Below are 15,920 nucleotides of genomic sequence, written 5' to 3' on the forward strand. Positions count from 1 at the left end.
TTTATTAGGTAAAATGCTCCCTTCTTTTTACCCCCCATGTGCATATTCTGCCTACTGAGAATTTCATCCACCACCACATATACATGAAGACACAGCTCTCTCTCTTTGTCCTGCAAACACACATACACACACACGAAAAGTAAACTTCCCAAGGTGTTCTATGAAAGAGGCTTGTGTTTTGACTTTATTTTCCACCACTCTCTTACTCAGTGAACACAAGCCAGCACTCATGGAAACAAGTACGCCAGGAACTTGAAACTGAAAATCCACCCAAAAACCTGATTTTGCAATACTTTATTGATCCTTGTAGGAAAATGATCTTCTCTCTTGTCTCCCTCCAAACGGACATCAGAAGTCAGCCACAGAAGTTGGTGGGGAAGTGTCTTGTTCATCGACTCTGAAACCACAAATTAAGTTTCATGAGAGCAGATATGGAATAGTCAAAATTATACTGGCGACATCTTTTGGTGCTGCACCATTGCCAGTGTATGGGAAGTTGATTCAGGTCAGGTTTGTTTGAGGTTTTTCATAAAGTTGGGCTTCATGTCATTCCAGTTTGTAAACAGGTCAGAGCTAGAGGTGTGTGAAATCCATGCACTGTATCTAGTAGTCTGTACTTGATGAATCTAGAGATAAAATGGTTCAATGAGAGTTAAATCTGCTATTCCTATTTAGGATGCATTACCTCATTAATGTGATTGAAGTGAATAAAACAACAAACATATTTTTTCAATTCAGGTGAAGCAGGGGACATTGAAACTCCTGACCTGAAAATACAAACTCATAAAAGCATAAAATGTGGTTGTGGGTCAACACTGCAAACATACCTGCATATCCATAAATGTTTTAGAGAGGGAAATGTAATTTCCCAAATTTAAGAAACTATGTTTTTATGTGATTAAAAATTAAATCAATTAAATTAAGTCTTGTCACATCTTAAAGCCATTATCTGACTGATTTTGTCCCGAGGAGAAAAGTGTACTTGCAGTGTGTGATACATGACTGACATTTTGCCTGACAGACATTAGTTTGTGTTAGAACATGCTAGGCACAACCAGATGATGAAAGCTGTTATAGGTTTACTTAAGAAGGTCTCATGTTGCGTGTAGCTGTGTGTGCTTCTGTATGCTTGTGCCTCATTTGTGTGCACTTATACAGTTTTGTCTGTGTACGTTTGCGAATTATACGTGTTTGTTCCTGTGTATGAGCTTAGTTAAAAAGCCTCCTGCCGGGTGCATGTGTGTGTGACTGAATGTGTGTCACACGTTTAGACACAGAAGACGCAGCGCTGGCAAACAGCCTTTTTCCTCCACCCCTTGCTGTGAATTCCTTACATTCACAAGACCTGAGGGCAACTCGGAATGAGAGCGCCCAGCGCATGTGTGTTATGTTTCCCCTGCACTTCTTTTTTACAGCGTTCTCCTGCGCCTTTCAAAAGTGTGTGTGCCTCTAATTCATGGCTTCTTTTCTTAAAGTGCTGTTAAAGCGAGTGTAAATAAGTATAATGTAGCCACAGAGCTCCTATGCAGCTGTAAATAATGTGTGGTAAAAGGTGACAAGGGTGGGAGGGCGGTGAATGTATTGCTTTTTATATGGCTCCCATGTGCATATGCACATATATATGTAAGCCAAGCCACACACAAGCACACACTTACACTACACACACTGCACACATACACATGATTACATAAGACAGAGTGAGTGAGTGTGTGTTCAGCTTCAGGGTCCTTGCTCTCACTGCAGGTTTTAGCTACTTGAGTCAGTGCAGGTACATGCTGACAAAATGAACCCTCCCTGTGCCCCCCCCCAAACAAATTTCCTAGTTTTTCTAAACACAACTTCGTTTGTCTCACTCTCTCTCAGGCCCCTGGTGTCTCCATGCACTTTATCCCCTTTCATCAAGTCAGTCTTTACATTAGTCTTTCCGAAATTATAATATATTATTGACACTGACATACATGTACATGACAGCAGCATCTGTATGCCTACATGTGTACTTCTATTGAACAGAGGTAAGTGACTCTGCAATGCATTTCTTATCATCAGGTGATGGAACATGTGTGCAGAATTACTGTTTTATGTTGTGTGTGATGGCTGTAGCCACAATCACACAATTGAAGATCTAAGGTTTCACACACACACACACACACATACACACACACACACACACACACACACACTCACCCACATCATTACCACATGTTCAGTTACTTTCGTTTGCAGTCACTTAAAGGGGCCATATTATATCCCTTTTCCACAAGTTAACATGGTTCCCTGGGGTCTTAATAAAATGTATCTGACATGCTTTGGACAAAATACCACAAGGATCAAGCACCACGGCAGCCTTCTCATCCTGTCTAAACAGCCCTATTCAGAAAGGCCAGTTTGAGTGCCTGTCCCCCTCTTCCGAAGGGTGTACCAGCTACCATGGCAACTGTTGAGCAGTGACAAGCATGAACCGTAGAGAAACATGGCTGCCTGAGAAAACATAGTGGTGGATTAATCCTGGTGGCGTTTTGCAGGTGAAGAAACTAAGTTTAAGTTCAAGTGTTGCAATTTGTAGACAGTTCCTGAACACTTGTCTCAAAGGCGGTTGTACATAGAGGACCAATGTTATTAGTCACGCTCGGAGAACAGCTCATTTTAGTGAAAATTAGGTTGTAGCTCGTTGTCTACCTTACTATGGTAGGAAAGAGGTGTTGTTTGTGTTTTAATGTTTAACTTATGAGTATTTGATCTGGGAAGTTTGAATCTGTCAATATATTTCCAACTTTACTGAAGTGTGTAACACTGATGACTTCAGGGAAGCAGAAGGATTTTCCAGTTCTGTTGTTTCTCCATCATCTCCGACTCCGGCAGTGGCCATGGTGTTCCAGAAAAGTAATGCAGCTGCTGGCTACTAGTATGCCATGCTGTGTCGTCTTTTAAATGTTGTTTTCTTTTTCTTTAAAACTGTACCAGACATGCACAAGTAGGTGGGGGTGGAGACAAATAAAATACTAGGAGAATCTTCAATCCTGCTTTTGATTTCGTGCGCATGTGTGCAAGCAACAGGATGCTGACTCCAGCTCACCTCAACGGCCACCTGTGTCAATAATGAGAGGGAATTTCTGATTCTTCCATATAGAACCTTTAAGATGTTTATTATCGATGACAGCAGCTGAGGTGGTGTGTGACTTTGATATTAACTTAGCTCCGGCTACGTTGAGAAGTGAGTTTGAAGGGGTGTATTTATTGGTTTGATCAGCCAGTATGTTTCCTAGTATGTCTCTATGTCTTTTAGGTCCAGGTTTAGTTGAGTTAATGTCTTGTTTTGTTAGCCTTATTGTTCATCGGAGTTATGTATTGTTGACCTCTTTTTAAGGGCCCTATAACTCAGTTAGTTTAGTTACCTTCATTTATGTGTATTTGTTTAATCTTTTGGGGAAAATAAACTCAACTTTGAAATATAACCTCTGTTTCCTTGTGCATTGACTGTTTGGTCCATGACCTGTGTGTTGTTTTCATGAGCTCATTTTTAGTGTTTGTATTGTTACCCTGATGCATTTCCTTTATTGACTGCCAAAGATCTGCAATACAAATAAAAAGGATCTGCAAAACAATAAAAAATAATAACTGCGGAAGTCTCTCACTGAATCTTAAAAGAGTACAAATGAAAAAATTGATTCAGTAATCTGAATAACCTTTCTAATTAAAAACAAGACGGACAACTACGTGTTATCCAAAGTGTCCTAACATAGGAAACATTGACAAACTTATTGTTTGATGTACTTTAAAAAACCAATCCCCCAAAACAATGAATAATCCCTCTGTGTACTCCAACTCACCTGGTAAATTCTGGGTTCCCCCTACAATAAAACCCTTTTGAGCCTCGCTGAAACATAAATGAATGTAGCTGTCATAGAAAGGAGTGAGACGTGCAAATTGTAGAAATGGGGATAACAGCTCACTCTTTGGGATAGTTTCTCCGTGAAGGAATTCATGGAGCTGCACTTTGTACACACAAACTGACAGAAGTAGTCGTGTGAAGAATAAAAAATGAGAGCTTGACAAAGATCTACTGTCTCACCTCTGCAGACCTGGCCAGTCAGCGCATAGTTCCATAAACTGACAGATATAGCTACCAAGGTTTCAGATGCTGTTTGACAATCGAAAATACTGCTTCCTTAACATTCCTGATGCTTTGAAAAACATAAGTCCATGTGTTCAGAGATCAGAGAACACTGCATTGTTGGAATTTTTTTTGTTTTTGTGACTGTGACTAAAACACACAAAAACCTATTCTTCTCTCTCTCCCTGCCACTTTCTTTTTGTGGAAATCTAAATTTAAAGGCATTCAATGACGTCTGCCAACAGGTCCAGGCTTCACCTTACATTTAGCCTCAGATTCTTTTCCATGCATCACTGGTTTAATTAGGCTCCCCAATCAATGACCCTCAGGCCAAATTCAGTTCTCCAAATAATTCTCTTTCTTTCTCCAAAAGGTTGATGAGAGTAATAAGACTTTTAATTTGGTCTGTTTATGACAAATTTATATTGCATATCAGAAGAATGATATTAGATAACTTTAGATGATTCATTAAAAGGATATTACAGAGCTGAACATGGTGTAAACTTTTTCCAAACGCTTCTCATGTCCAACGAACAACACTTTTTAAAGTACTTCCTAATTTCAGTTGTTATCGATTTTATTCCTTCCACTTTGAAGACTGTTTACGATCAATTCTTCAGAGTTAATATAATTTTTAAAAGTAATAATTTAGCCTCAAATCCGTTCCTTTGGAGATTTTGTTTTCCAAAATGTCATTTTCTAATTGTTCTGTTCAGAAGAGGCAATAGTGATTTATTGTGGAGTCTTATGAGCAAACAATCACTCAACTTCAATTCTAAAACAATATGTTTTCATATTTCTGCTTCCACTATGGAAAACCATTTATAATTTTTTGCTTCAAACATCGGATGTGTAAAGGTTGTGCCTGCTTGCTCACACGTAATGACTTTTTCCTGTACTGTAGTGATATGTAATTTATTGCTTATATCAAGGAAATATACTTACTTATGACTGGCCCAAAGGGGAACTGCATCATTTGAGTGACCCAACCCTATTGCCAGACATGAATGTTCATATTGGACTAATAAAATTCTCACTTTTTATAATATCTACACATGGTAACCATGTTGTAGTGAAGGTTGGAGAGAGATCATAGTTGTGCCAGCTAAATTTTCCACACTACCTCCTGCATTGGCACTGACCATTGGAACTAGACCTAAATCACGGGTTACAGAATCATCCAATAATTCTTATGGATACTGGGTTGGGCATCTCTATTGCAGAAATAACAGATGTTTCTGCAAAAAACAGAATTACATAGAATTACATTAAAGGCCAATGTATTAAAAAAAAAAAAAATTCTACTGTATCCACGCATGGTAACTTCAGTGTGGTTAATGATGACTTAAAGTAAAAAAAAAAAAAAAAAAAGTTCTGATGTGTGATGGGAACTAACTCCTGTTTCCTGCATGAATGTTGCACAACTCAAACTCCCATACCTTTACTTTTCTCTCGCTACGGTGAATAAAGGCCAGACTATTTCCTCCACTGGCACTGAACATTGGCATTGAGGATAAATTGTGAGCTGCAGAATTGTCCAATATGAACATACTTCCTGCTTGAGAAGGAGGGATAGGATGGGTATTCTCATTTCTTCTTTTCCTCACTATAACCTTTTCTGCATCCCACACTGACCATGAAATCTGCACGTCAAAAAACATTTGGAATGGCTGAATTAGAAACCTCAGGGGTACTTTATGTAAACCGCTTTGCAAGATTTAATCATTCATTTAAAGCAGGCAGTGTATGAATAAGTGGAAAAGCAACAGAGGGAGACTGTAAATAACACGCTGGATCAGAAACTCATTAAAAAGTGTCAGTGTTAAAGTGCCAATTGAGGCTTAATTACAGCAAACACATACGTAATGTTTTAAAAGGCGTTCAGACTAGAGGTGAGGATTTCTGCTTCACTGGTGACAGTGACGCTTTGTGTGTGTGTTACACAAGAGCTGATAATACTTTACAGACGTTTAAATTTACATTTACATTTATGGACACTCAAAAGGTCTCAAAGACAGATGACAAAATACACACCAGTGCACATACAAAGACATAATGTGTGTCTTTGCAGTTGCTGTTGAGGGCAGATGATGGTCATCATTGCCTTCCCCCAGTGTACATGACTCATTAGATAAATACATGATGAAGCCAGTCCTCACATTAACACTTTATATCACAGCCTGTTACATTGGACAGCGGTGTGTTCTGAAGACAGATAATGGACCAAACTCTGAAAGTCCTTCAAACATTTACTTTACTTGACACTGAGCTGGCTGTGATCCATGCTTACAGTTGTCACCAGAGAAAGTCAAGCATGGCAAAAATAATATGCAATGCTTTTTTGCTGTAAAGACAATAACATTTATCTATTTAATATTTTAGTGATCTCCTGAAAATGTTTTTGACATTTCTGCATTCTTTTTGTTTGTCAAGATCACAAGAAAGGCTATGAATCATTTTTGAAAGAACACATTCATTCAGAGTCTCAGAACAACAGCAGACTTAAAGTAAAAGTCAAGGATAATAGCTGTGAGTGAAGGACTGACAGTGAGAACGATCATAAAACCGGTTTACCCCGTTCTTTGTCAGACCACTCACCTGCATGACAACTTGCTACTGTAACTTCAGACATTATGTGTTCCAACACGTTGCTCTCATCAATTATTAAATCCTTCCCCGAGGTTCTTTGCCACTCTGTCTTTAATGACAATCACTCTTACCACACTCACATCATTGATTTCAGCCGCAGCAGTCACCTGTTTTCGTACAGTAGGTTTTCAAAACCGTGGGTGCCTCACTGTTTGGGTTTTCATAAAGCCCACTGTATGCCACCTGCCCAGCCACAAACAGCAGACAGACAACTTTACAATTAGCTAGTGCACATAGTGAAGCTTTTAGGAACTAAGGATCCAGGTATTTCCCTCAGGAGTTAGTTGTGACCAAAAACAGAGTAAAAAGAATATTGCGAGGTTGCCAGAAATGTGACAGATGAACCCCTCAAATTATTTAAATTGTTAAATTCTATTTTGACAGTGTTTTTAATTACCCTTAATAATATAATATAGAAACAAAAGTGGCATTTTTGTATGTTTTTATTTCTGCCTGCTACACACAGCTTAGGCTATTTGGTTCCTTCCAGCTAGAAAGCACTATGTAGTAGCAGCAGAGCTAGTAGAGCCACTCAGCTGTGGAAGTTGTGCAGAATTGTTGCAAATTATAGTTGTGTTAACTGCAGAGATATGAACAACCAATCTCCTCTCACGCTTAAAACAGTATGACTTGATGAATTTGTTAATTCCTCAGAGCTTCAGAATTTCCCTGTTTAATGTGACTTTAGCATCAGTGATTTTAACTATAAGACACAAACATTAGTGTTAGCTTGTTGTCCTTTGCTATTAGCCTATTAGTGGCTAAATTATTGTATTATTATTATTGTATTCATTATTGCAGCACTGAAACACGTCCAACAAAACGGGATGGACATAAGGAGATTTTTGAAAGAGCTAAATAGTAAAAACAGTAGCTACATGTTTGTGAGCTTTCTTTACTTAATGTTAAATAATAATCAACAGTGTTGGTTAGCTAACCAGCTAATGTTAGCTGGTTTAGGTTTAAAGCTTTTTCAATAATATTTTCTTGTTCAATATTGCTATTAAATGCAATATAGTGTTAATTAGTGTCATTCACTTATAGTTCTAGATAGATACTGGCAGGGGGCTGGTTTGATCATAAACATAGAAGCCGATAAAGCAGGTAATTACCGGTAGTAACTTGGTTTGGTGTGAACATTAACTTATTCATTGTGAAACTGTGCCCCCTAAAAAAAAAAATACTGTATACTATATACTGTATGACGCCCCTTTATATAGATAACTGTTTGCTACAGTAACAAGTTTGCTATGTCAATGTTGTGTTTACAGTTTGTTTCCGCTGCCCCCAAGTGGCCAAAAAATCAGTTGTTGCAGGTTTCACTTATGGCATTTTCATCATTTCACACTCACAGCTGCCAAGAAGGTTACTCGCTTTGGGCTAGCTTTCACCAGTTTAAAGTAAAACTGCAATTTATGCTCCCAAGTGATACTACTACAGTATGTCACACCAGTTAAAAATGCTTTGAAAGTCTTTAGCCTGGGTCTGGCGGTCACGCTCCAATCCCAACCCCATGAGCGCCTGGCCTCTCTGGCCCTCTGCCCACCGACTCTTTGCCAGTTTGTTCTGCTTCATTAAAATCACCTCTAGTCTGTGAGAGAGAGAAATGGGAAAAGAAAGGAAGGAAGAAAAATGATTGATTTCTCCTCTGTACTCTGCCTTCGTTTTAAGTCACTGGTAAATGCCTAAAATGTAAACCATATGTTAATGTGGACAGAGAGGAGAGGGAAGGACAGGAAAATATAAAGAAGAGAGTGATAGTTGTGACAGATGTTATTAAAAGTTATAGGATATTGTGTTGAGGCAGTGATACCATGCAGTATAGCCAAGAATTTACTATTCGGTTGGTGTTTGTGTAGTTTTAGTAATCTTAGTCCACATGGGTTTCCTGGTTTGACATGATAGTCTAGGAGTGGAAGAGAGCATGTCTACAAGGTGAGTTGAGGGTAAACTCATAGCCCTCCCCCCCTCTGTATACCACACTGCTTTTCTACTTTGACGTTGAACCGCAGGTTTCACTGACTTCACTTCTCTGCCAGTAGTTTGGCGTCAGTCATCTCAGACAGATTGTCACTATTCACCAAAAGTTTATGTTGGATCAGTGAGGCAAGAACATGCATTTCCATTTTTTTTTAAAATGTATAATAGCTTTTGCTGCTGCCCTAAAAAATTATGGGATGGAAAATGAAAAAGAAAGAATGAAAGGGAATAAAATTGTTTTCCTTCTTTCTCTCCTTAATTCGTCTCTTTGCGTGTAAATTAGGAAAACACACAAGCTAATGACAATTCCAACACGTTTGAGTTGTATGCAGGAATGCCACTGCCTAGGCTGAAGAGGACAGCTGAAGATAAAGTGCATGTAGTCCAAGAGCAGCACAGAATCCATCCTCCATGCTTTTATTTAATTGTGTATAAGTAACCTATTGTATTGAAAAGGAGGCAAAGGTCCTGGAATGCGATGTAAAATCATTTTCAGAGTTTACAACACTAAAATATCTGAACATTTTCAGTGACACATCTTTAACATCTGAAGTGGTATCAAGAGATTCTGTTTCAGTTTTTGTGATGTCTGCCATGAATTTTTTGCTGCCCCATCAGTGCAGTTGAGGGGAATGGAATTTAATTTGTGTTGTTCACAGGACTGAACAATGACATTTTAAACAGCAACGGTAGCATGTAACAAAATCAATTTACTCAAATACTGTACTTACGTGCTTTTTACCCCACTACATTTATTTGATAGCTATAGTTGGTTGTTAATTTGTCAGATTAACATGTGATCAACACTTTGTTTAACAGTTTAACATCTATATTTGTAGCTTTGCTTTTGCATACTATCCCAGGTTTGTTTGTGTTTAGCATTGTTTTGTTATATTTACAACTTCTGGTTTAATCAAGACAGACAAGTATTTAAGCTCATTTACTGTTTTGTTATTAGGTCCGGAGCTTCTTGAGTTATATATTAGCTTGTTGTGTTACTTACCATACCCACCATACTTTCAGGAGATAAAAGGAGGAGGCACCTAACCACTTCCTGTATTTATACAATGGGTGACATCATCAGTGATGTCACTGGGTTAGACCAAGAATGGGGGTGGGTGTTTTAGTGTTTGGTTTACTATTTGTGTGATTTTGTATTCAGTTTTGGCTTATGGTGAGGACTATGGTGTTGATTGATGTGTGTGAAAACAATGTTAACTGATACAAGTGACATTTTCATATACCAGTTGTTGGTATAAGGGAAAGGACACCCCTGCGAGAAATATGGCTTTGCCCAGACTGATTGGAGGACCAATTCAATGGGAGAGTTGTTGGTTTAGGAGAAAAGAGCAGAAAACAGGATTTATGTGTGGTATTGCATTTGATCATGCCTGAGTTTGAGTTTTTCTGAGTTAAGCTAGTTAAGGTGAGTTTGATTTGTTTTTTGGAGACACTTTTTTCTTTGGTTACATTGGTCTAAATAAATCACTTTTTTTTTAGTCATTGGACAAGTCTCTGAGTCTGCCTTCTATCACCTTCCTTGACACTCTGGCTAAGTTTCCTCACCCACGACATGATGACATATACTTTTACTTGTGATGCAATACTTCTGTACTTCTGCTTTAGTAACAGTTTGAATGTGGGTCTTTCATCTGTTATAAAGTATTTTTACATTGTGGTCTTGCTACTTTTTTAAAGGATCTGCATTCTGTCAACAGTTTTCATTGGAGACTACTTTCTATTGAAGTATGATTGCCAATAGTCCCAATGGAAACTTTATTTTTTTCTCAAGCAAGCAAGCCAAAACTTTTACTGAGGGTTGATGGTTATGTGGCTCCTGAAAATGGCTCGAACACTCTCCCCTCAGGCAATTTTCCATGTCTTAACTGCATGAATTGTAATGCTGTAATACAGAGGCATTTTTAGATTGAGATCATTTTGTACATAAACAAGCACGTGTGATAAACTGTGACCAGCTTGATGCTAAATTGGCTCACTAGGGCAAACCTGTGCTTTCTTTAACAACTGAGCCAAACTCGTGTGCAGTAAAGTTTTTGTTTAGTGCAGAGGATCAACAGAGTGGCTTGTTTTGGGCTACTGTACTCCATCCTCAGGAAGGTACTTTGTGTGCACCCATTGCATAGTGTCCTGTGGGAGTTATGTAAGACATGTGGGCTCTCTGAAACACAATTGCTAGGGAGTGGTCTCCATCCTCTCCTGCTGTCATAAACCTGGCTCTCAGTTGGCTGGTTACCATCCAGTTGTTGATATAAAGGTGAATTCCTCTCTTCTCCACGTGAGTGCCGACATGCCTATTTTGTATGCCTGGTGTGCAAGTTGGTGTGTTTTGGTTTCTGTTGAATGTGTCTTTTCATGTATGTGTGTATGTGTGTGTGTGTGTGTGTCAGAGGGTTTCTCCTGCTTGCACTCACTGTGTGTAAATGAAGTACCGTTTACCAATCCATATTGTATTAGTCAGATGAAATGAACAGTGCTGGCATTTTGCTGGACCCAAGAGACCCATCTCAGCACACTGTATGGTTATATCAGTTCAGTTTGGACTATTAATGAGCTGCCTAGCAAAGCAGAGAAGAACACTGTGTGCCATTTGCCTTCTGCTTTGATTTTAAATAACAAATGACACACATCAGACATGATCTAGGTGAAAAAGGACAAATATGCTAAAAACAAATAGTTTGACATTTTGTTTGACACAAAATACACTTGGAGGAGGAGACTATTGACTTAGTTTAGTATAAAAACTTGAAACAGGGAAAACAGAAAACAGCTGGCTCTTAATATGTTATATCTTGTTTGTTTGATCCGTACAAAAGACAAAGTATAAAGATTAATAAATACCCCCAAATGTCAAACAATTCCTAAGGGCCTCCTCAGTTAATTAATATGGGAAATTGTGCAGAAAGTGAACAGATCTACATTATATATTGAATTAAATCCACATTTAGCCTAATATCTGTAAGTTAGTGTACTACACCCACCTCACAATGGAGAAGCTGAAACTTAACATCACATATGGGAGAGTGGCTGAGTGAAGCCAAGTACAACAATAATAAAGATGGCTTTCATTCGCAATGTTGAGACTGATGATACATAATGTAACATCTGTATGTGGTATATATTGTAGCAAATAGTTCACCATAAAAACTTCTAAGAAAAATGGCAATGAAACTGAGCTGAAGGAGACTGAGAATGACAACTAACCTGACTCTCTACCAACTATGCACATTACATAATGACAGGATCCATTAGGTGACGTAACATTAAAACACACATACACAACTATATGGAGGCTTTTAGAATGATCATCTACGTAAACCCCATATGGCTAGCAGTGCAGACAACACATGCAATAAAGTCATAATTGTCTTGAAGGAAAACCTAACTTGTTGCAATGTGTGAAAGCACAATACTGTAAAGGTAACAAACACATGTGCACACACGCACACACACACACAGTCTGATTTCCCTGATGTTGCAATGTACTTGTGACATGTGTTTTCTTGTGTTCTTTCATTAGCATATTATTTCATTCTTTCCCCCTCTAAAACACACAAGCGCTCACACACATACACACACACCAAGTTCTGAACTTGGCTGAGGGTTGTAAGCAATTGCATAACAGTTATCATCTGATCCCACATGTCAAATCAGCACATGGGCTGTTGTAGTTTGCTGCAGGGTAACTTGCCTCTGACCTTCAGATTTGTGTACAGTATCTGTTTCTCCTGCTCCCTCAAACACATTGACACAGTGTGAAGAGTACACGCAGCTGTTTGTCACTTAGCAACTTTTCAGGAACTGAAAAACCTTTTTTCTTTTTTCTTTTTTTTTTTACCATTACCACATTATATATCTATAAATTAAATATTTTTTAAATAGCGAAGAAATAACTTTTATATAACTGTCTCCACCTATAGCCAAACAAGCCTTTAATGAAAAAAAGAGGCATGTTAAAGGCATTCACTGAAAGCATAGGACAGTATCTCATTTATTGAAAAATATCAGACATTAAAGCTGCATAAATCAAGTTTTGGCCACCAGGGGGCAAAATATCACCAAATCAAGCTGGCGGATACAAAGCCATGACCATTTCATAGCTTATACAGTTATTATACATTTATTATGGTTAATGTGCTAGTAAACAATACTGCTTTCTCACTCAGCAGACACAGAGTAACATTATCATCCCATCAGATGAACATAAGTCCAATATTCATGATTTTAGCTCCAATGCCCAATGAGGATAACCATCTATAAAACTGTTTTGAAATAATATATACTCCTTATAACTTTAGATCTTGTCTTTTAATCATCAAATTTAGACATTTTTTTCTTCAGTATACAGCTGAGTGTTGTCTGCATATTGGTTACAGCGCAAACAGGAGATTAGTGCAATTCAGTTACAATGTAAGCAACTTAAAGCTATAATCACAGGCCTGCAGTGTAGCCCACAACTAACTAAATCCATGGCAACATTATGCTGTGCTTCTTGTTTGCATGATGGGAACTGTAGTGCTAAAACAAAATCCAAAAAAAAAAAAAAAAAATCAAACTGTCTTGGTGCACATGTATTACCACTGACATACAGAATGATGGTATGTTGAAGAAGCCTAACTCATCCTGAAAGTAAGAATATATGACATGCCTAGCTGAGACATAAGCCTGTAATTAAAGGGAGTGAAAACCAGGCAAAAGCAGCTTAGGATTTAAAGGGTTAAGTTTGTTTGCTGTAAATGCCTCTATAAGGGTTGATGGAAGTGGCTGAGACTCAACCACAGCTTCACTCTCTGGCTCTGTAAACAAACATAGCAGGAAACAGGAAAAGCTACTATTAAACTTGTTCACTGTAAAAGGTAACTTGTTGTTTCAGCTTACATATGTGAGTGAAAGGGCTGCCTTTAAATTTTAGGTAACGTCAACAAATACAAACAGTTCTTCTAACACCACCAAATGTAGTTGCTGCTGTAGAGAAAATATAATGCACTGTTCAATGTTGATCTCAGTGACCTTTCTTTAAAAACTTGATGAGTTGCGTGAGGTCTCAGTAGTCAGTATATTCATTCAATTCATCACTTAAAGTCAAAAGGCAGAAATACTCATAAATATTAGTTCTGAAATGGTATTCCTGTATGATGTTTTACAGTGTAACTAGTCTATTTTCTATATTTTCTTTCCTTTTCTTAATGGAGTTTTGAAATCATATGTGTTACATGATTGTGCCACCTACTGTATATCCTCTCAGATCAACCCTATATATTTTTTGAACTGCTACCATGCACCTCCACTTGTTCTCTCATTGACCACTCCCTGAAATGAATTGACATGCTAATAAATGTGGAAATAATCATGTCTAATATGCCTGTCACATATTCAAATCAGAGTAAATTTAATTTATTTTAAGTCAAATTGTTTCAAAGCCAAGGGACGTTAAACAAGTATAAGATATCGTACACTGTGTTAACATACATATGTTAAGTTAACAGTATGGTATTAGACTGACTTTTATTCTCCTGTTGCACGTTCATACATGCTCACTATGGCATTTCCAAGCAATCAGTGTTTGAGTGTGCTTAGGTATTTGGTGTCCAGTAACATAAGTAACCTGTGACATTTTTTCTTTTCAGAATAACTTAGACTCATGGACATCAACAGAAAGGGAGCCTCAATGCTAAACCTGAGACAAGCAGCCAGTAGAGTGTAGTTCAGATCCAGATGTGTTGAATTAAATCCTCCCATTGCATCCCAGAATGCCTCCAAGACTGCACTAGCTCATAAATCAACATGATCTATATCCAGAACAGACATCACACAGACAGACACAGCTTGCTTTTGCTGTTAGCTGCTACCTCTTTCTTAACTACAACCTCTATGCTTTTTACACAATGACTCAGCAAACACGCTCAGCGCCAGAAAACAGCCAGAGCCATTCTTTAAAATGTTGCAAGGGGGGGTGGGGGTAAAGTGGTGGGGAGAGTCTGGATGAAGGAAGAGCAGAGAATGGGGGTATAATTTCCATGCAAATTGGCCATGTGGTACAAATCTTACATTGACATTCCTCACGTTTCCCAGCTTTATGTTACTTATGCAACTTTACGGGAAACAGTTTTTTGTCTTTCTCCCTGAACTACATGTGGGTAAAAAGCACAAGAAAAATGATTTGGATGAGTTTGATCAAAGGCACTGGAAAGCTGTTGAAATGACAGCACTTGGATGTTTCTATAGTTTGATTCTATGAGATTTTATTTCGACTATGTATGCCAGAAAACATTACAAAAAAACTCTCTACTTTTATGAGACTGAATGCAGTTTCCTTTCCTGACGTGTGTAAATGAAATATGGTAATATGTTGAAAGTCAATAACTAATACTTTTCATAGAATATGAAATCTGAATGATTGATGTTTGTTGACTTGGATGCAGCGCAATAAGTTTTTAACACTAATGTATTATAACCTTAAAAAGCTGATATGGCTAAGTTGTTAGAAAATTGTTGCTACATCCAGTGGATACAGACAAACATTAGCATTCATTCAGAGTGTGTTTCTGGCAACCTGATAAATGTCCAATATTCACTCTGCAGTTAGTTCTCTTTCCCAACTCTTAAAGTAAATTTGTGATTCTTTAGCTGCTGAATGCTCCACTATGTTCACCAGCTAAGTGCTAACTTTGTTGTCTGTCATGAGCAGGTAGGATACAGTAGGTTTTAATAGCAGTATAACAGTTGAGGGCCGTAAAACCAAAACACTCAGCTTTAAGGAATAGTTTGATATTTTGAGAAGAAAGCTTATTTACTTTCTTTCTGGACTTAGACAAGAAGATGAATGAATACCACTTTCATATATGTCTGCTAAATATGAAGCCACAGCCGGCAGCTAGTTCGCTTAGCTAGCCTGACTCTGTCCAAAGGTAATAAAATCCTTTTACCAGCACTTCTACTGCTTTGCTAATTAACATAAAACAAAAGACTAAAGACTAAATATATTGCGGTCAGTGGTTTAGATGTGTATTCCAAGCATAATAATTAAAACATTTTGTATTTCCCAGTTTCAAAAGGGGATTCACAGTCAGCGTCCACCATATAATTACCATCGATAAATAAGTCAAAATGCAATCTACACTACATTTTTGTGCTGTGGCTGAGTTGGTTTGTGCTTTTCTGG

The 15,920-nt window shown here is 37.9% G+C and overlaps 1 long non-coding RNA gene across 1 annotated transcript; it reads right to left on the reverse strand.

Annotated features, from left to right (window-relative positions):
• Positions 1 to 279: 279 nt before the first annotated feature.
• On the reverse strand, positions 280 to 5,107 carry LOC121896307. Its single transcript, XR_006095965.1, has 2 exons — positions 5,057 to 5,107; positions 280 to 397 (listed from the first exon to the last, which is right to left on the reverse strand). It is a non-coding gene; the product is annotated as an uncharacterized LOC121896307 (long non-coding RNA).
• Positions 5,108 to 15,920: the final 10,813 nt, after the last annotated feature.

The sequence above is a fragment of the Thunnus maccoyii genome, chromosome 4, assembly GCF_910596095.1.
Source record: "Thunnus maccoyii chromosome 4, fThuMac1.1, whole genome shotgun sequence".
Classification (NCBI taxonomy): domain Eukaryota; kingdom Metazoa; phylum Chordata; class Actinopteri; order Scombriformes; family Scombridae; genus Thunnus; species Thunnus maccoyii.